The following is a 22,731-nucleotide window of genomic DNA, read 5'->3' on the forward strand; positions in this document are numbered from 1 at the left end:
CAATCGAAATGTTGTGGAAGGACCTGAAGTGAGCAGTTCATGTGAGGAAACCCACCAACATCCCAGAGTTGAAGCTGTTCTGTACGGAGGAATGGGCTAAAATTCCTCCAAGCCGGTGTGCAGGAATGATCAACAGTTACCGGAAACGTTTAGTTGCAGTTATTGCTGCACAAGGGGGTCACACCAGATACTGAAAGCAAAGGTTCACATACTTTTGCCACTCACAGATATGTAATATTGGATCATTTTCCTCAATAAGTAAATGACCAAGTATAATATTTTTGTCTCATTTGTTTAACTGGGCTCTCTTTATCTACTTTTAGGACTTGTGTGAAAATCTGATGATGTTTTGGGTCATATTTATGCAGAAATATAGAAAATTCTAAGGGGTTCACAAACTTTCAAGCACCACTGTAACTTACGTATGGTAATAATATTAATATTGTCTTCTGAGGGCCCTCTGTCAATGCTGGGCCCTTATAATCATCCTAACTTTTCCCCTCCTAATGGCTCTCTTGCATGTAAGATGTGTTTTTGTTTTTTTTATGTTATTTCTCACAGCATTATCTCATCTCATCTCATTATCTCTAGCCGCTTTATTCTGTTCTACAGGGTCGCAGGCAAGCTGGAGCCTATCCCAGCTGACTACGGGCGAAAGGCGGGGTACACCCTGGACAAGTCGCCAGGTCATCACAGGGCTGACACATAGACACAGACAACCATTCACACTCACATTCACACCTACGGTCAATTTAGAGTCACCAGTTAACCTAACCTGCATGTCTTTGGACTGTGGGGGAAACCGGAGCACCCGGAGGAAACCCACGCAGACACGGGGAGAACATGCAAACTCCACACAGAAAGGCCCTCGCCGGCCACGGGGCTCGAACCTGGACCTTCTTGCTGTGAGGTGACAGTATTAACCACTACACCACCGTGCCGCCCCTCACAGCATTATTATTATTTTTTTTGAATGTTAATTTTTCACATACGAGTGCTCAGATTTAGTTTACCTTCAGATGTATATTTTTTTTCATGGGTAAAGTATGTGGTTTTATTTCTTCAGATGTGATTGCTCATACAGTTATTTGCACATGTTCATTGTTCACACAGCCCTCCCTTAATCAATCAATCAATCAATCAATCAATTAATTAATATGCAAGAGCACGTTATTTTTTAACAGCTTTGCAATGTACAAATTTTTATTTTTTCACACACGATTATTCTTTTTTTTCCACATTTTTTTGCACATGTATAATTAATTTTTTTCCACAATGTCATCTCATCTCATCTCATCTCATTATCTCTAGCCGCTTTATCCTTCTACAGGGTCGCAGGCAAGCTGGAGCCTATCCCAGCTGACTATGGGCGAAAGGCGGGGTACACCCTGGACAAGTCGCCAGGTCATCACAGGGCTGACACATAGACACAGACAACCATTCACACTCACATTCACACCTACGCTCAATTTAGAGTCACCAGTTAACCTAACCTGCATGTCTTTGGACTGTGGGGGAAACCGGAGCACCCGGAGGAAACCCACGCGGACACGGGGAGAACATGCAAACTCCACACAGAAAGGCCCTCGCCGGCCACGGGGCTCGAACCTGGACCTTCTTGCTGTGAGGCGACAGCATTAACCTCTACACCACCATGCCGCCCCTCACAGCATTATTATTATTTTTTTTGAATGTTAATTTTTCACATACGAGTGCTCAGATTTAGTTTACCTTCAGATGTATATTTTTTTTCATGGGTAAAGTATGTGGTTTTATTTCTTCAGATGTGATTGCTCATACAGTTATTTGCACATGTTCATTGTTCACACAGCCCTCCCTTAATCAATCAATCAATCAATCAATCAATCAATCAATCAATCAATCAATCAATCAATCAATCAATCAATATGCAAGAACACGTTATTTTTTAACAGCTTTGCAATGTCCAAATTTTTATTTTTTCACACACGATTACTCTTTTTTTTCCACATTTTTTTGCACATGTATAATTAATTTTTTTCCACAATGTCATGTGTTTACTTAAATTCAGTGCACCTTCCCTTATTATTCATGTAATCACGTGTAATATATGCGATTTTCACTTCAGGCTGCTTATATGACATTCATACGCCTTGATGCAGGAAAACTGTTCTTTCCCCTTATTATTTCTTTTTCTAATATATTGCACCTCCTTCAGGAAAGCAAAATGTCCTTAAATTATAACATTTTGTCCGTTAAGTAGTTGGCATCAGTGATTAATCTTTTGCATCTTGTGTGCTGGATCTCACAGGAAAAGCAGGTCAATATAATATTTGCAATATAATTTTTTTTTTCATGAGGTTGAATTATTATTGAATTAGAAAAGTGTTAGAACACACAGCACATCACAGCTTGAGACCAAACCTCACAACTTACAGGACTTAAAGGATCTGCTGATAAAGTCTTGGTGCCAGATACCACAGCACACCTTCAGAGGTCTTGTGGAGTTCATGACTTGATGGATCAGAGCTGTTTTGGTGGCACAAGGGAACCTTTGGGCGGCATGGTGGTATAGTGGTTAGCACTGTTGCCTCACAGCAAGAAGGTTCTGAGTTCGAGCCCAGTGACTGACGGAAGCCTTTCTTTGTGGAGTTTGCATGTTCTCCCCATGTCTGTCCAACTGACAGCCCTACAGGGTGTTGATGATAGATACTGTAGATATGGAACCTAGATGATATTTAATGTCATGGCTGATTAGAGTATTCTTGAACATTTAACACCAAACCTACCAGTATGAAAAGGTTCAGTGTGAAGTTTTGGAGGCGGCACTGTGATGCAGTGGTTATCAGTCACTATCACCTCACAACGACAAGAAGGTTCTGGGTTTGTACTTGCTGATCGACCGAGGCCTTTCTGTATGGAGTTCCAGTGTTCTCCTCATGCCTGTATGCGTTTCCTCCAGGTTCTCTGGTTTCCTCCTACAATCAAAAGACATGCAGATTAGGTTACCTGGCGACTCTGACTTTCCTGTAGCGAGAGAAGAGGAGAAGCTTTATTTTATTTTTTGTCACATGCACACTGTTTGTATTTAACCCATCTGAAGCAGTGAATGCATGCATGCACGCACACACATATACCCAGAGCAGTGGGCAGCTATGCGACAGCATAACTAACCCAGGGGTTAGACGCCTTGTTCAAGGGCACTTCAGCCAATGGATGCCCCATATTAACCTAACCACATGTCTTTGGACTGTGGGGGAAACCAGAGCACCCGGAGGAAACCCATGCAGACACGGAGAGAACATGCAAACTCCACACAGAAAGGCCCCCGTCGGTCACTGGGCTCGAACCCAGAACCTTGTTGCTAACCACTACACCACCATGTGAATGTGAGTGTGAAGGATTGTTCATCTCTGTGTTAGCCCTGCGACAGATTGGTGACCTGCCCAGTGGGGATTGACTCCAGCTTCCTCTGCGACCCATCCTGATGGATGGATGTGAAGTTTTGGGTCACTATAGACTTAGACTTTGGCCACTAGATGGAGACAAATACTTGCTCATGGTACTCACAGCTTTTCTTTCAAGTCTTGTGAAATGTCGAGGGTGATATAAAGGATACTTTAGATAGGGAATAAGATTATTTTAAGATTTACAAAACATGAATCTTTTTTTGAGGTTCAAAACCATGTTCATATCATGTTATGAGAAAACAAACAAACAAACAAACAAACAAACAAACAAAAATACACCATACATTAATTTAAAAATCATGTTACCTTGAGTAAGACTTTTTACATTCCTATATCTAATTATTGAATTATTAAATATTGGGTGGGCGGTACGGTGGTGTAGTGGTCAGCGCTGTCGCCTCACAGCAAGAAGGTCCTGGGTTCGAGCCCCGTGGTCGGCAAGGGCCTTTCTGTGTGGAGTTTGCATGTTCTCCCCGTGTCCACGTGGGTTTCCTCCGGGTGCTCCGGTTTCCCCCACAGTCCAAAGACATGCAGGTTAGGTTAACTGGTGACTCTAAATTGACCGTAGGTGTGAGTGTGAATGGTTGTCTGTGTCTATGTGTCAGCCCTGTGATGACCTGGTGACTTGTCCAGGGTGTACCCCGCCTTTCGCCCGTAGTCAGCTGGGATAGGCTCCAGCTTACCTGCGACCCTGTAGAACAGGATAAAGCAACTACAGATAATGAGATGAGATGAGAAATATTGGGTGTTGAATGGAAGTAAATCTATAATGATGATAAATTATAAATATTGTATGTAATTTAATAAGTCGTACTATGACATATTGCAAAACATTTCTGGGATTTCCCACATTATTTTTCTTTCATTCTTTTTCGTATGTTGTTTTTTTTCCTTTGACTCAGAGCAGAGGAGGTTGAAGGGATGTGACCTTGTCCATGTCCGTTTCTAAGTTTCATGTTCTGCATGTAGTAAACACTAGGAGCACTGTATTGAATCCTTACTTCACTGAGACGAAATCTCTCTCTCTCTCTCTCTGATACACACACTCACATCTCAAACCTTGTTTTTAAGATACTGCAAGCTCAGAATATTAGACATAGACAGGATTTTTCCCCCTAAATGTATGAAGAAAGTAACACTCACCTGCTTGTACAAATCTCATCAACATTTGACCCTTTGATGTAACAAACCCATCCATCCATCCATTATCTGTAGCCGCTTATCCTGTTCTACAGGGTCGCAGGCAAGCTGGAGCCTATCCCAGCTGACTATGGGCGAGAGGCGGGGTACACTCTGGACAAGTCGCCAGATCATCGCAGGGCCGACAAATAGACACAGGCAACCATTCACACTCACATTCACACCTACGGTCAATTTAGAGTCACCAGTTAACCTAACCTGCATGTCTTTGGACTGTGGGGGAAACCGGAGCACCCGGAGGAAACCCACGCGGACACGGGGAGAACATGCAAACTCCACACAGAAAGGCCCTCGCCGGCCACGGGGCTCAAACCCGGACCTTCTTGCTGTGAGGTGACAGCACTAACCACTACACCACCGTGCCGCCCGTGTAACAAACCCTTGTCACAAAATTCCATCAAAAACCAAATTTCATCCCAAAGGCTTGTGCAGGAACAGCCTTATTTGGTTCTAAATCACAGCTAATTTTATGGTGTAGATAGTTTTCTATCACTAACTCATATAAAAACAACAGATGAAGAAAAAACAACAACCAACAACAGATGAAGCTCTGTAAGATTCACCTGCAGGAAGGCAGTTAACCTCGAGTGGATTTTACTGGGACTGGCTTTCTTCCAGATTAGTTTAATTAGCAGTACAGACTCACAGATTAATCAAAGATAAAGTGCTTCTGAAAGTAATTGATCAGCTTTTCTTCTAAAACCCCCCCACCTCAAAACGACTGCAAATTTCTCACTGCTGTATCAATTTTTTATGACGGATGCAATACTGTTTTACTGAAATGCCTGTCTGATTTTTTTTTTGGTCTGAGGACAGCACATCAAAATAAAAATCCTCCTTTCATTCGGATGTATTTGTTTGAATTAGTGATCCTTCATGCTTCAAGTAGTGGCTGTGATTGTGATTCTCAATCACACATCATACTAGGACATGATGGCGTCCTGATTTGCACTAAACCTCTTGACTGATCTCTGTCCCTGTCTCACATGATCATATGGGCTGTGATCTGCAGCGTTATTGGTGCAGAATTGGTGGATGGATCAGCAAACTGAATAGTGTTTTTTTTTTTTTGGAGTGGGGTTCCTCTTTAATGCTCTAATACAATTAGACGGAGACAGCTCACTTGGTTATGTTTAATGGGGATGACATCAGAGGAGAGAGTAGGGAATGAATAAGTCATTCTTGCTCTCGTTTCAAATGTGAAAGATTCATACCAGCAATTTGGATGACAGTATTAATTTAACATGACACTGCATTAATGGTCAATTTCAGATTCACAGAACTCATTTAAGTGGAATGGACTCCCTTAATTTGATGAGATGTGATAGCAGTGAGATGTCACATCTCTCTCCATCTCTCACTCCCTGTGGCAAGGGAAACACATGCACAGACGCTCGCTGGCCTCAGATTTGGAATACTGACTGAGCTCTCTCTCTCTCTCTGTGTGTGTGTGTGTGGGTTTTTAAATGAAACGACTCAACATCTCAGCGCTCATCAACACATTAGGATTTGATGTGTTTCCTTTTAGACAGTGAATGAACCACGCACACTTCCATTCGCTCCAAAATACTGGAAATATGTACTGTATATGTATACAGTATACGTACATTCTTCTGACTGATCCCTTTTTCCTGATGGGTGTGGTCTCTTCCAGAATGACTCCACCCACATCCATGAGAGCCCACTGAATGGTTTGATGAAGATTTGATGAATCTTACATGATGGCAACAGATCTCAGCCTAATCGAGCACCTGTGGGAGATTTCGGAGACCTTCTACACCATCAAAACGTTAATGAAGCAAATATGTTTTGGAAGAGCAGTATTCATCAGCCCAGTCCAGCTCCAGAGACTTGTAGGTGCAAGGTGAAATGGAAGCTTTTCTGGAGACTTGTGATGGCCATATAAACACACATTCAAGGTGGTTAAGCACTGCTGTTTCAAGTTTAAACACTGCAAGTTTTAAAGAGGAAGACTTAAATTATTAAAGGTAGACTGCCTTTCAGATTTTTCAAGTGTAGGTCATAAAAAGAATTTTCCTTGACACCCAATTACTTTTGTTTAGTGGACCAAAAGCTAGTGAATTTGAATCACATACTTCCAATTTTATTTTATTTATTTTTATAAAATAGAACAATTAATGAATTTAGGGACATGTGGCCCTAAATTCTCCACTATTTTTTCCTGCTTCACCATGACCCAATTCAAGATACTACATCATGCATCACGTGGTTGGCTTTCCCTGTTTGCGCAAGGCATTGTGGGATACAAATTTGAAACAGGAGAGAAAAATGGAGGACGTGAGTGTGCGAGTGAAATGTGAAAGACTGACTACAGTGATGGAAAGTGAGAAGAAAAGACATTAGGTTATATACAAAGGAAAGGAAACGCAGGACCAAACTAATAAATATCGGTGGTCAGTGAGCACCTCGGTGTGATCAGCTGTTCGTTTAGCGACAGAATGATGTAACTGTCAGTGCACGGTCAAGGTAAACCTGTAGATGGCAGTTATGCAACACTGTGCATGCCAGCTGCCGTAAAACCCAAAAGAAGAAGAAGGTAAACCTGCGCATGCGCATTCCTCTGTCTGCTTGACTGCACGAAGCGAGCGATTTCATGCACATTATTTGCTCAGGAATCCCCTCAAATTAAATAACTTCCCAGCCACAGAATGGCCCATTTTTTTTTAGCTATTACAGAAATAAACATATATCACAATGATCAAATTTCAGAGAGAACTAAAATTTCTCTGATTTTATGAAATTGAAAGGCTATCTCGCTTTAAGGGTTCTAGATTCTCAGTATATATTTATATGCAGCATCTTGCCTATAGGCGGCACGGTGGTGTAGTGGTTAGTGCTGTCGCCTCACAGCAAGAAGGTCTGGGTTCGAGCCCCATGGCCGGCGAGGGCCTTTCTGTGTGGAGTTTGCATGTTCTCCCCGTGTCCGCGTGGGTTTCCTCCGGGTGCTCCGGTTTCCCCCACAGTCCAAAGACATGCAGGTTAGGTTAACTGGTGACTCTAAATTGACCGTAGGTGTGAATGGTTGTCTGTGTCTATGTGTCAGCCCTGTGATGACCTGGCGACTTGTCCAGGGTGTACCCCACCTTTCGCCCGTAGTCAGCTGGGATAGGCTCCAGCTCGCCTGCGACCCTGTAGAACAGGATAAAGCGGCTACAGATAATAAGATGAGATGAAATGAGATCTTGCCTATATTTCTGTACAGTTTTTAAATTTGGTTTGTCCTAATGGGAAAATCCCATATACAATGTTCCCTCATATATTTCTTCTGGGTTTTCAAAACATGTCTCGACTGGATAAACTGTTCTTCCATTTGAGCAGAAATACAGAAATACCCCACCGTGAGCTGGCCTAGTGGTTAGCGTGTCCGTGTCTCGACCATGAGATCGCGAGTTCTATTTGTGGTTGGGTCATACCAAAGACCATCATAAAAATGGTACCTACTGCCATCTGGGAAGGCACGCTGCAATACAGATGTGAGTAGGGAGTCAAACTCTTGTGGTTACCAGAGGACTAGCCCCCCACTGTAACCCTAGCTGTATAATAGGCGAGAGGCCAAGGGCTATAGAAGTGGAGATCGGTGCCACCCAATGCGCCTTAAGGGCCTGGTTAGTACTGGGACGGGAGACTGCTTGGGAAGACCAGGTCCTGGCACAAGAGGGACTTTGACAGAAAGCGAGCCAAACCAACAGGGTTCTCTGGTTTCCTCCCACCTCCTGAAAACATGGTACCGGTAGTACGTGGATTCATGACTCTGAATTGTCCCTTTGAGTGTGTCAGTGTGTGTGTGTGTACTGCAATGCACTGGTGTCCCATCCATATCCAAAGTGTCCCACATTTCCTCCACTTACCCAGTGTTCCTTGGAAAAGCTCCGGCTCCACTGCAACCCGGGTACTGAAGATGTGAAAGTTGATAATATGTTTTTTAAAAACTTTGTTTGGTTTTTTTGCTTAAATTTTATTATTTATCCTGTAAACACCTTCATGAGACAAGCGTAGAAAATATGAAATGATATTAAAATTATGATTTAATAGCTGTACACATGAATGAATTTCTGTAAAATAAACAGCATTTTGTCTTTGACCTATATACGGTTGAAAATGGGATGTTTTGGATGAAAATCACCCCCCCCCCCCCACAACACACACACACACACACACACACACACACACACACACACACACACACACACATAAATAATGTATGATTGTCACATCACCAATCAACCAACCACCTTCACTTTCCTCTCTTCTCATTCTTTCCCTTCTCTCTCTGATATGTTCTCCTTGTTGATAAAGTCACAGCGTGTGTGTTTGTGTGTATATGTGTGTGTGGGAGCTGTCAAGGCTTTGGCTGGGTGTGTCTCTGAGGCCTGCTAATGGCTGAAGTCGCCGCTTTTGGGCGCTCTGATGGATGGCGGGCCGGGACGCCCTCTCTTTCATCCCGACAGGCCTGACTCGTCTGATTTATTAATGACAATAATTAGGAATAAACCTCTTCACGACCAAACCCTCCATGATTAGTGCACTAATGATGGAGGGGAGGGCCGTGGATCTGGCGATCTGATTAATGTCGGCCATTTTGACCTTTTAGAGCCGCACTACTCTCACTGTCTGGGGAAGGAGAGCGAGAGAGAGAGAGAGAGAGTGACTGTCTGTGATGTCCACTTACAATTAGTCCATGACTGAATTAAAGTGTGAGCGGCACCATTTTTCAGTATTTATGTGGTTTACTAATGTGTTAATGCTGTAGGTGGAATAGTTCTTGCAGCTTTTGTTGGATTTTAACTCTGCTTTTTGAATAAGTGTTTAACCTTCACAAAACTCTAGACATTGCATGTTTGAACAGGTCTAGCTCAAAATGAACGAAGAATTATCGTGAAACTTTGTCTGCACTAGCACATCCACTTCTTGAGACCATTTGACTCTGTGACATTTGATTATTAAATGTAAATGACAGTTAGGAACCAGTTAGACTGACCATATTTCCTGCATTGCTCACAGACAGGGAATGCAGCATGGACACTGACACCCATCTACATCTCCTTAATGATCAGGCTATCTCCTGCTGTTTGAAAGCCTACACCCAGAAGGCCTTCACGTAATGGAGGACGGGGGTGAAGGTCAGCGTTTTTACTGGGGTCAGACAGGAGGCAGTGAATTTGGAGACAAGCGAGATCAAAGGAAAGCCATGTTGAGTGCTGCTGATGGGTTTATGGATCTGAACATTAGTGTAGTGTCACTGTTAGCGTGTGTGAGCTTTTATACCGCAGTGAGGTTCAATTCTTGATTCCGATCAGACAGAAGGTGTTGATTAGTTTTCTATAACAGCAGCTTGGACAGCAGATCTGGCTGCACAGTTTATATTAATATGCTAAAGCTATCTTTGACATAGTAAAAGCTAATTAGATAGAAACTGTGAATAAAGTCACAGTGATTTGCGCTAGCTGTTACAAACCAGGATGTCTGGACACCGTACCCAATAGATCCGTAATGGTAAGAGATAGAGAATGATGCTTAGTGAGGAAAAGTTGCACCCTGCAACCTTGAACAAAATAATAATAATAATAATAATAATAAATTGATTGAAAAAATTATGAAAGTTGACAGAGTTATAAGTGATTGAAAAAAAATCTGATTTTTCATGGATCATTCTGGTTCAGTGATCCAGATCACCACCAAAAGTCATAGCAACGTAATTCAGCCCAGAGGTAACTAGATCGAGACTGTGACTAAAGTCACAGTGATTTGCACTAGCTGTTACAAACTGGGACGTCTGGTCACTGTACCCTATAGATCCAGAACAGTAAGAGATAGAGAATGATGCTTAGTGAGGAAAAGTTGCGCCCAGCTGCCCTGAACAAAATAAAAAAAAAAGAAAAAAAAACTGATTGAAAAAATCATGAAAATTGACAGAATTAGAAGTGATTGAAAAAAAATCACATTTTTCATGGATCATTCCAGATCAGTGATCCAGATCAGCACCAAAAGTCATAGCAATGTAATTCAGCTCAGAGGTATTCTTCATGTGAAATTTGGTGATGATTGGTTGAAAACCGAGGGAGAAATAGCATCCTAAAAATGTAGTAATAATAATAATAATAAAGATAGAGACTGGGGCAGCACAGTGGTGTAGTGGTTAGCGCTGTCGCCTCAAAGCAAGAAGGTCTGGGTTCGAGCCCCGTGGCTTGCGAGGGCCTTTCTGTGCGGAATTTGCATGTTCTCCCCGTGTCCGCGTGGGTTTCCTCCGGGTGCTCCGGTTTCCCCCACAGTCCAAAGACATGCAGGTTAGGTTAACTGGTGACTCTAAATTGACCGTAGGTGTGAATGTGAGTGTGAATGGTTGTCTGTGTTTGTGTCAGCCCTGTGATGACCTGGCGACTTGTCCAGGGTGTACCCCGCCTTTCGCCCGTAGTCAGCTGGGATAGGCTCCAGCTTGCCTGCGACCCTGTAGAACAGGATAAAGCGGCTAGAGATGATGAGATGAGATAATAATAATAATAACTAGATCGAGACTGTGACTAAAGTCACAGTGATTTGCACTAGCTGTTACAAACTGGGACGTCTGGTCACTGTACCCTATACATCCAGAACAGTAAGAGATAGAGAATGATGCTTAGTGGGGAAAAGTTGCGCCCTGCTGCCCTGAACAAAATAAAAAAAAAAAAGATTGAAAAAATCATGGAAATTGACAGAGTTATCACTGATAAAAAAAAACATTTTTCATGGATTATTCTGGTTCGGTGATCCAGATCAGCACCAAAAGTCATAGCAACATAATTCAGCCCAGAGGTATTCTTCATGTGAAATTTGGTGATGATTGGTTGAAAATTGAGGGAGAAATAGCATCCTAAAAAATGTAGTAATAATAATAATAATAACTAGACAGAGACTGTGACTAAAGTCACAATGATTTGTGCTAGCTGTTACAAACCGGGACATCTGGTCACTGTACTCTATAGATCCAGAACAGTAAGAGACAGAGAATGATGCTTAGTGAAGAAAAGTTGCGCCCGGCTGCCCTGAACAAAATAAAAAAAAAAAAAAACTGATTGAAAAAATCATGAAAATTGACAGAGTTAGAAGTGATTGAAAAATAATCCAATTTTTCATGGATCATTCTGGATCAGTGATCCGGATCACCACCAAAAGTTATAGCAATGTAATTCAGCCCAGAGGAATTCTTCATGTGAAATTTGGTGATGATTGGTTGAAAACTGAGGGAGAAATAGTGTCCTAAAAACATTAGGATAATAATAATAATAATAATAATAATAATAATCAGGGTTTTTTCTAGAAAAATTTAGTATGAGGGCGCTCACCATGGCGAGGGAGCGGGGGGAGGAGATGGTGCCGGTTGTCCCCCCCCCGCCATGCAAAGCCTTTGAAAAATGCTCCAATGGGACATTCTGAGGCTATCTGAGAGGGAAATTGTAACAGATTGTCAACATTGAAAAAGAAAGAAGTAAGGCCAAATTAAAAAAAAATAGTGTGTTTCCGGTAACCCGACCGATCGAAAATTTCCGCGTCGAAATTGCCGATCGTAAAGTTTTTATTACAAATTTCCCTCGATATTTTAGTGTAAGCAGCGTTGGTTTGTCATATTGTTTCAACGCATTCAAGTTGTGAAAGAAACGATAAAAAGTAAAATGTTTCGCCACTTCTATCAGCCCTCCTGCATAAACTGAGCCGAGCCGCCATTTTGAATCCTCATTCAAGGCTGTAATGCAAATTGCTTCCTTTTCAGTATACAAGTGCATTTCCATGGCAGGGAAAAACACTACATTTTGCCGCCTATGTAGTCCCCTATTTATACAAATAGGAGTCATTCAGGATTCAGCCATGTTTTTGCTCGACCCAAGTTCTACAGTAGGCTAGGCTAGGCCGTCTGCTTTTAATGGAAGTAGCCTAGCCTAGGACGTTATTTTCACGTTATTACATGAAAATATCATGAAATATCGCTTCCGTAGATCATAACTCGAACTCTCGCGATATTTTTTTTATTCGTTTAAAGATTTAAAACACTTATTTTATTATGATGTGTGGTATAAAGGATTCTGTGCCAAAATACTATTTTGTAAGATGTTTACTTGTGTTAATTTTTTCGAACAAAATAAAAAAAAAAATTAAGAAAAAAAAAACTTTCCTACCTACCGACCTTATTTTAGTATTTCATGTTACCGGAAACACTTTTTTTTTTTTGGCCTAATCTTCTTCTGCCCCGGACAGTCTTTGGCTTTCTTCCGCTTCGTGCCGCGGGATGACATCTTTAAATGCCCAAGTGTCAACAAAAACAACTCGCGAACTACTTCTGTCAAAAGCTCCCGCGCCGGTGGGTGAAAGGTCATTCAGTCTCAAGAAATCTCACTCTACAAGTCAGCTGACCTTGTATGTAACCCATGTCAAATCTCGCGAGAGTAGCCGCGATAAGTAAACAACTAAACAACATGGCGCCTCAGTCTGGAAAACGCCAATTCGGATTGTTTTTGCACCGTCTGGCGGTGTAGCTACTATGATTGGAATATTTTTGGAGCAATTATAACGTATTTGATGATCAGACACATTGTCACGTAGTGTTGCTGGGATGTTTTCACGGAGTCGGTAAGGGGGTGCACGCCGAGAGTAAGAGGGCGCAGCGCCCCTGTTCCCCCGTTTAGACGAAAGCCTGATAATAATAATAGAGACTCTGACTAAAGTCACAGTGATTTGCACTAGCTGTTACAAACTGGGACGTCTGGTCACTGTACCCTATAGATCCAGAACAGTAAGAGATAGAGAATGATGCTTAGTGAGGAAAAGTTGCGCCCGGCTGCCCTGAACAAAATAAAAAAAAAACTGATTGAAAAAATCATGAAAATTGACAGAATTAGAAGTGATTGAAAAAAAATCTCATTTTTCATGGATCATTCCAGATCAGTGATCCAGATCAGCACCAAAAGTCATAGCAATGTAATTCAGCCCAGAGGTATTCTTCATGTGAAATTTGGTGATGATTGGTTGAAAACTGAGGGAGAAATAGCATCCTAAAAATGTAATAATAATAATAATAATAATAAAGATAGAGACTGGGGCAGCATGGTGTTGTAGTGGTTAGCGCTGTCGCCTCACAGCAAGAAGGTCCGGGTTCGAGCCCCGTGGCCGGCGAGGGCCTTTCTGTGCGGAATTTGCATGTTCTCCCCGTGTCCGTGTGGGTTTCCTCTGGGTGCTCCGGTTTCCCCCACAGTCCAAAGACATGCAGGTTAGGTTAACTGGTGACTCTAAATTGACCGTAGGTGTGAATGTGAGTGTGAATGGTTGTCTGTGTCAGCCCTGTGATGACCTGGCGACTTGTCCAGGGTGTACCCCGCCTTTCGCCCGTAGTCGGCTGGGATAGGCTCCAGCTTGCCTGCGACCCTGTAGAACAGGATAAAGCAGCTAGAGATAATGAGATGAGATGAGATAATAATAATAATAACTAGATCGAGACTGTGACTAAAGTCACAGTGATTTGCACTAGCTGTTACAAACTGGGACGTCTGGTCACTGTACCCTATAGATCCAGGACAGTAAGAGATAGAGAATGATGCTTAGTGGGGAAAAGTTGCGCCCTGCTGCCCTGAACAAAATAAAAAAAAAAGATTGAAAAAATCATGGAAATTGACAGAGTTATAACTGATAAAAAAAAAACATTTTTCATGGATTATTCTGGTTCGGTGATCCAGATCAGCACCAAAAGTCATAGCAACATAATTCAGCCCAGAGGTATTCTTCATGTGAAATTTGGTGATGATTGGTTGAAAATTGAGGGAGAAATAGCATCCTAAAAAATGTAGTAATAATAATAATAATAATAATAATAATAATAATAATAATAACTAGACAGAGACTGTGACTAAAGTCACAATGATTTGTGCTAGCTGTTACAAACCGGGACATCTGGTCACTGTACTCTATAGATCCAGAACAGTAAGAGACAGAGAATGATGCTTAGTGAAGAAAAGTTGCGCCCGGCTGCCCTGAACAAAATAAAAAAAAAAAAAAAACTGATTGAAAAAATCATGAAAATTGACAGAGTTAGAAGTGATTGAAAAATAATCCAATTTTTCATGGATCATTCTGGATCAGTGATCCGGATCACCACCAAAAGTTATAGCAATGTAATTCAGCCCAGAGGAATTCTTAATGTGAAATTTGGTGATGATTGGTTGAAAACTGAGGGAGAAATAGTGTCCTAAAAAGATTAGGATAATAATAATAATAATAATAATAATAATAATAATAGAGACTGTGACTAAAGTCACAGTGATTTGCGCTAGCTTTCACAAAGTGGGACATCTGGTCAGAGTACCCTATAGATCCAGAATGGTAAGAGATAAAGAATGACGTTTAGCGAGGGAAAAAAGCCTGTTTTTCATGGATCATTCCAGTTCAGTGATCCAGATCAGCACCAAAAGTCATAGCAACGTAATTCAGCCCAGAGATATTCTTCATGTGAAGTCTGGTTGAAAACCGAGGGAGACATATCGTCCGAAAAAATGTTAGGATAATAATAATAATAATAATAATAATAAAGTAGAAAGATCCTGAATGAAAGCAACAATTTGTGCCAGTGCTGCTAGTGCAAATTAATAAACAGGGACTTGTATTTTCAGACACTCAACATGAACCACATGAAGCACTGATATGGTGAAATTTTCGACAAGTAGAAATTTATTTAGCATTTTTGGAAGGAGTCTCCAGTGTCAGTAATTTGCAACTGACTTACTTACTTAATGACTTACTTACTTACTTACTGACTTGCTTACTAGCTGCCTGTTATGCCATCAGCCTGTAGGGCAGCAACAAAGGTCTGTCTCCATGTATTTTTAGGTCTTCCACCCTTGCTCTTTCCTTCTGGTGTCCAATGAAGTGCTGTTTTGATGATGTCCTCTCTTTCTCTTTGAATGACATGACCAATCCACTTCCAGCATCTTCTGATCAAGACATTACTTATGCTCTCTTGGTCGGATTGTCTGAACAGGTCTTCATTGGAGATGGTTCTGAGCCAAAAGATTCATAATATTCTCCTGAGATGTTTCTGTATGGACTGTTGATAGTTTGTAAAGGTCTTTCTCAGTCATCCTCCAGGATTCGGAGCCATACAAAAGAGTTGATAGAACACAGCTCTGGTACAGTTTCAGTTTGGTGTTTTTACTATACTGTGATGATTTCCACATGTTGTTAAGGGATCTGAAAACATTTTAGGTGCTATTTTATTGGTTTTTGATGTCAAGTCCTGGTCCTCCATCATTACTCATTATACTACTGAGGTAAGTCATGCTTTCTGAGATAGGAAGATTTTTTCCATTTACATGTATGGGTGTTGCATTATTTACATTTATGGTCATTACTTCTGATTTAGTTTTGCTTATTTTTAGACCTACTTGACTGGTAAAAATGTGTAATTAATTTGCACTAGCAGTGCTGGCACAAATGTTTTTAGGATGCTATTTCTCCCTCAGTTTTCAACCAGCCATCACCAAATTTCACATGAAGAATACCTCTGGGCTGAATTACGTTGCTATGACTTTTGGTGCTGATCTGGATCACTGATCTGGAATGATTCATGAAAAACGGGATATTTTTCAATCACTTATAACCCTGTCAATTTCCATGATTTTTTCAATCAGTTTTTTTAATTTTGTTCAGGATGACAGGGTGCTACTTTTCCTCACTAAGTGCCATTCTTTACCTCTTACCATTCTGGATCCATAGGGTACGGTGATCAGACATCCCGGTTTGTAACAGCTAGCACAAATTACTGTGACTTTAGTCACAGTCTCTATATAGTCTGTCTTTGTTTTTTCTAGCCATTTGTAACAGTCAGAGGTAAAGCTGTAACTATTTTCACACTGTGGGAATATCTTTAGATCTTTTCACTTTTTTGTGCTAAGTATGTAACGTGACAAGCTCTGTTTTTTTTTTACTAACTTCAAGACAGAAAAAGGAAAGACTGTTTATAGCTGCTGTAACAAAAATGATACAGAAATTGTCAATATTTACAACATGTAAATCAGGGGCGATTTCTCAGAGACAACAAGGGAAGCCGAACTTCCCCTAAAATTCTCTCCCCAAACTGCGGCGTCTACGACGTTGAATTCTCATTAAAACAATAACTTGCATAACATAATATATGCCCAAGATTGTATTTACGTTCATAACTATCCCTATGTCATCCTGTGACTTATTTGAGTGATGTCTGACGAACTTGCAGTTCGCTACGAGAATCATCTTTCCTGCCAGGCTGTAACCTTTCTTATTTCAATGGGCTCTGTGGACTGGCAGCCGGGTATCTGTTGCAGTCTACGAGACGGCTCTGAACAGCCAATTTCGGCTAGTTGTTATTGGTTAAAATCGACAAAATCGTCACTTCCAGGGAAGCCGGGTATCTCTGGGGGTAAACGAGACATGGGCGGTCCAAGAAGCCGGCCAGAAGCCGGGCTGATAAAGGGTTATTGGAGGTGGTGTTTGAAAGACATGAGGAGGGCGGTCGCTGTACTTCGGCGAGGAACACGGTAAGCGCATGATCAGTCAGTCCCTAGCGGATGTCGAGAAAGTGTAGTCGTGTGCCAAAGTGCTGTCCGAATTTCTTTTCATATAAACATTTCTTCTCATTGATGTCTCTGTACATTACTCTGTAAATAAATGTAAATATTACTCATTGTGCTCCGTTAACTTTCATCCATTCTATCAGTTTGATCATTCGTGAATTCACTCGTTTATTTCATTTGTAGTTCAATCAACGTGGTTGTAGGCTAGCTTGAGCCTTATTGGGATCTGCAGTGCTAGCTGCTAGCAGCTGGTATCTATCTGCTATAATGGCAAAGTACGGCCAGTCATTTTGCTCCGCCCCTGCCTCGCGCTCCGTCTGGTGCGGTAGTGATGTCCCGTTGCTTGCGCGCCACAGCAGAGACCCGCGCGACCTTCAGCCAGTACAGTCACTGTTCTTTTACCACCTCCGTTATTCTCATCTTTCCGGTGCGTTCTTGATTTTTCCATTGTGTCCTATTTTGCCATATCAAGACCCAAAATGGTATCGTATTATTCATATTTAAGTGAATAATCAATTCAGTCATCATAACTTGGCATTTTTAACCCAAGCAATCAAAAAGAGGAAATTTTTTCAATATTTTCAAAAACTTTTACAAAAACATTTGAATTGTAATAAAAAAAAAATCCACAGCAGGGGCCAAATAAAGCAAGACACAATCTTTATTCTTATTAAACATGATAAAAGAAACATTGAGTGTTAGGTAAATGCAAAAAAAAATATAGTAAAATTAGAAAATTTATTTTTTGACCATAATGTCCCAAATGAGAGACCAGTTTCTGAGACAGACCCACATAACAACAAATTGACTCATGACAAATAACAAATAATTGAAAAATTGTATTACGCAAACCTAAAACTGAGCTTCCCCTATTTTCAAAGCCCACCAGCTGCCACTGATGTAAATGATGTAGAATGACAACCTACTGTATATGTAACTATAAATGGATAAAAAGTACAACGTGTTCTTTAATTTAAAGAAAAATGTAATCATTTGCAAATTGATGTCATTTATGAGGAATAAACTGTGAAGTCGTTGGGAAATAATCAACTTCGCTAACTCTGATTTTTGCTTGGATGCTTGACATCATTGATTATTTTCCTATAACATCATGCCCTGTTGCTTTTCATCCCTCAGCAGTGTTTTCTATTCGACTTTTGTTCAGCTCTGATTTGTGAATTCAGCCCAACTGTCAAGAGGTGAACCAGCCATCAAGACTTCGCATTGCTGCCATATTTGACAACTTCACCCACCATGCAAAGAAGCCGCTTGGCTTCCCTGAGTGCTCCATCGCCTCCCTAAACCTAATTTTTCCTCATTAAAAGTCCTCCTGCCTTGTGTTGTTATAATTTCCTCACTCTGTCTCCTAAAACAGAGGGCCCTTGATTGAACACGGGTAAAGTCGGTCATCATAACATGACCTGCAGATACAGCAGAAACGGTGCGACGGCTGACCCCGGCAAACTGCCTCTCTGCACATATTGCGCAATTCTTCATATTTAATGGGGAAACATGAGGCGGTGATTTTGTGGGCGCTTTCTCTCTGGTGTCTGCTGCTCGGGGTGGAGTGAAGCCACTTAATGAGAATCCCCTCTTCTCCTCCATCATTTTAAAGCAGGCAGTGCACTCAGCAGCCTTGGCTTCCCTCTAAGGACCCCCGCCAACCCCCCCACCATGTTGTGCTCGTTTTTGTACCCACTAAATTATGCATGAGCTCCTTAAACGCCGTGAAACATTGGTTTAATATGGAACAAACTTGTTTTCTAGCTTTCCCAGCTCAAATTAGGGCAGGATACTTTAACTTTATTCAGTGTTTTTTTCCCCCCTCCTTCGCCTCTGCTGGATATAGTTGATGGCTTTCGTTTTTATCGGTCATTTTTTTCTGACTTCTCCATGCAGACGATAAATACTGCATGGATTTGCTGGGCGTTTTGAGTTCAGCTATTGTGCGTGTTTCTTGTTGAAGTTAGCTCAAGTTTGAAAAAGTGCATGCTTTTACCGTCCAAGGATGCATGACTCAAGGCTGTTTTTAGATTATTCAGTTTGCTTTTTTCCATTAAGATTAAAGTCTGACATTAGTAATACTTCACCATCAGCTAGTGTGTGTGTGTGTGTGTGTGTGTGTGTCTTTTTCCCTGACAGTGAGTCAAAATCATCGTGACTCCCTCCTCATCCCACAGCGTCCCTCTTAACTCGACTCTATTGTTAAACGTCATCCTCCGCTGTAATTTTTTATAATCCTCAAATAGAATCCCGTTAAAACTACAACACTAACTATTTTTACTTGCCTTACTAGCTGCGGCAGATGAGAGGGGATATGTAGATGATTATATTGTCATTTGCCCAGCTTCACTGCTAGAGTAATTGTAAATCATTGCCTCATGACATGTCAAAGGATGTCGGTAGTGGGCAATTAAATGGCACAATATAATAGAGCAAATTATTGCCTGTCAGATTTTGAACAACACAGTTGGTATTTGAATTACACTTAATCATTATGTGCATTAGAAAGCTCTTTCGAATCCTGCATAAGACCGAGCATGAGCCACTACATTATTTAAACCTCTAATTGTGAAAGCCATTTATTTGTGGTTAGAGTACAACAAGTAGAGTCTTACAAAGCGCTGTGGTCTTAAAAGCTCAATACATCCAAATCAAAGTCTTCAGGGGCACAAACCAAATTGGCCAAAATGGGCAATTTTCACAGACAAGTGTTCTATAATTTCAGAGTGCAAGGATGAATATTAAATATTTACTTTTAACCAATGAGAAGCTGGAATCCCGCTTTGCATAATTCATTTAACAAAACAAATGAGGTTATATTTTGTCTAGACAACACACTTCTGTTTCACAACACTGCTCACGCTCACTTGCCTTTTCAGTGCATTTATCTGTTAAAAATGCTGTTAAAATCTCATACAAATTACAGTAGTTTTTTTATTTTTTTTATTTTGTCATATCAAACCCTTGATTTACACACTTAAAGGGCTGGAAGGTAGGTTTCAGGTTATTTGTAGAAGACTGGAGTGAAAGAGGAAGAGTTGGCTAGCAGATGTCTTTAGCATAGTAATGTAGAACCAAACACTGTATCCACATTATGTTTGTGTAAAATTGCATGTACAGTCAGAGACCAGCACATGGAAGGTGTTCACTCCTGTTACTAATGCGATATTAATTGCAGGAGAAACCTGTCATTAGGCCTAATATACAACTCCGATTCCATAAAAGTTGGGACAAAGTACAAATTGTAAATAAAAACGGAATGCAATCATTTACAAATCTCAAAAACTGTATTCACAATAGAACATAGACAACATATCAAATGTCGAAAGTGAGACATTTTGAAATTTCATGCCAAATATTGGCTCGTTTGAAATTTCATGACAGCAACACATCTCAAAAAAGTTGGGACAGGGGCATTAAGAGGCTGGAAAAGTTAAAGGTGCAAAAAAGGAACAGCTGGAGGACCAAATTGCAACTCATTAGGTCAATTGGCAATAGGTCATTAACATGACTGGGTATAAAAAGAGCATCTTGGAGTGGCAGCGGCTCTCAGAAGTAAAGATGGGAGGAGGATCACCAATCTCCCTAATTCTGCGCCGACAAATAGTGGAGCAATATCAGAAAGGAGTTCGACAGTGTAAAATTACAAAGAGTTTGAACATATCATCATCTACAGTGCATAATATCATCAAAAGATTCAGAGAATCTGTGCATAAGGGTCAAGGCTGGAAAACCATACTGGGTGCCCGTGATCTTCGGGCCCTTAGACGGCACTGCATCACATACAGGCATGCTTCTGTATTGGAAATCACAAAATGGGCTCAGGAATATTTCCAGAGAACATTATCTGTGAACACAATTCACCGTGCCATCCGCCGTTGCCAGCTAAAACTCTAGAAGAAGGGTCCGGGTACTGAACTGGCCAGCCTGCAGTCCAGATCTTTCACCCATAGAAAACATTTGGCACATCATAAAACGGAAGATACGACAAAAAAGACCTAAGACAGTTGAGCAACTAGAATCCTACATTAGACAAGAATGGGTTAACATTCCTATCCCTAAACTTGAGCAACTTGTCTCCTCAGTCCCCAGACGTTTACAGACTGTTGTAAAGAGAAAAGGGGATGTCTCACAGTGGTAAACATGGCCTTGTCCCAACTTTTTTGAGATGTGTTGTTGTCATGAAATTTAAAATCACCTAATTTTTCTCTTTAAATGATACATTTTCTCAGTTTAAACATTTGATATGCCATCTATGTTCTATTCTGAATAAAATATGGAATTTTGAAACTTCCACATCATTGCATTCCGTTTTTATTTACAATTTGTACTTTGTCCCAACTTTTTTGGAATCGGGGTTGTACATGCATTTTGGGTAATTTTGAGTGCTATTGTGTAGTATAAGTGCCTGCACCAATTCTATCTATCTATCTATCTATCTATCTATCTATCTATCTATCTATCTATCTATCTATCTATCTATCTATCTATCTATCTATCTATCTATCTATCTATCAAAGCACCATGTTAGGAATCAATCAGTCAATCAGTCTGTCATCTTAATGACTTAAATATAATGTTATTGGTTATTCTATTCCATCCATCCATCCATCCATCCATCCATCCATCCATCCATCCATCCATCCATTCCTCCCTTCCTTCATCTATCCATCCACCCATCCTTTCCTTCATCCATCCATCCAACCCTTCCTTCATCCATCCATCCATCCATCCATCCATCCATCCATCTCTTCCTTCATCCACATCCCTTCATCCCTTCCTTCATCCATCCATCCATCCATCCATCCATCCATCCATCCATCCATCCATTCTTTTCTTCATCCATCCATCCTTCCATCATCCATCCATGCATCCAACCCTTCCTCCATCCATCCATCCATCCATCCATCCATCCATGCATTGATCCATCCATCCATCCATCCATCCATCCATCCATCCATCCATCCATCCATCCATCTCTTCCTTCATCCACCATCCCTTCATCCCTTCCTCCATCCATCCATCCATCCATCCATCCATCCATCCATCCATCCATCCATCCCTTCCTTCATCCACCCATCCCTTCATCCCTTCCTCCATCCATCCATCCATCCATCCATGCATCCAGGCCTCCATCCATCCATCCATCCATCCATCCATCCATCCATCCCTTTCTCCACCCATCCATTCTTTCATCCATCCATCCATCCATCCTGTTCTTCATCCATCCTCCCTTCTTTCATCCCTCCCTCCTTTCATCCATCCTTTTCCTCATCCATCTATTCATCCTTTTCTTCATCCATCAATCTCTTCCTTCATCCATCCATCCCTTACTTCATCCATCCATCCATCCATCCATCCATCCATCCATCCAACCCCTCTTTCATCCCTCCATCCATCCTTTTCTCATCCATCCAACCCTTCCTTCATCTCTCCATCCCTTCCTTCATCCAACCATCTTTCCATCCTTTTCTTCATCCATCCATCCATCC

Source organism: Neoarius graeffei, chromosome 16 (genome assembly GCF_027579695.1).
Source record: "Neoarius graeffei isolate fNeoGra1 chromosome 16, fNeoGra1.pri, whole genome shotgun sequence".
Lineage (NCBI taxonomy): Eukaryota > Metazoa > Chordata > Actinopteri > Siluriformes > Ariidae > Neoarius > Neoarius graeffei.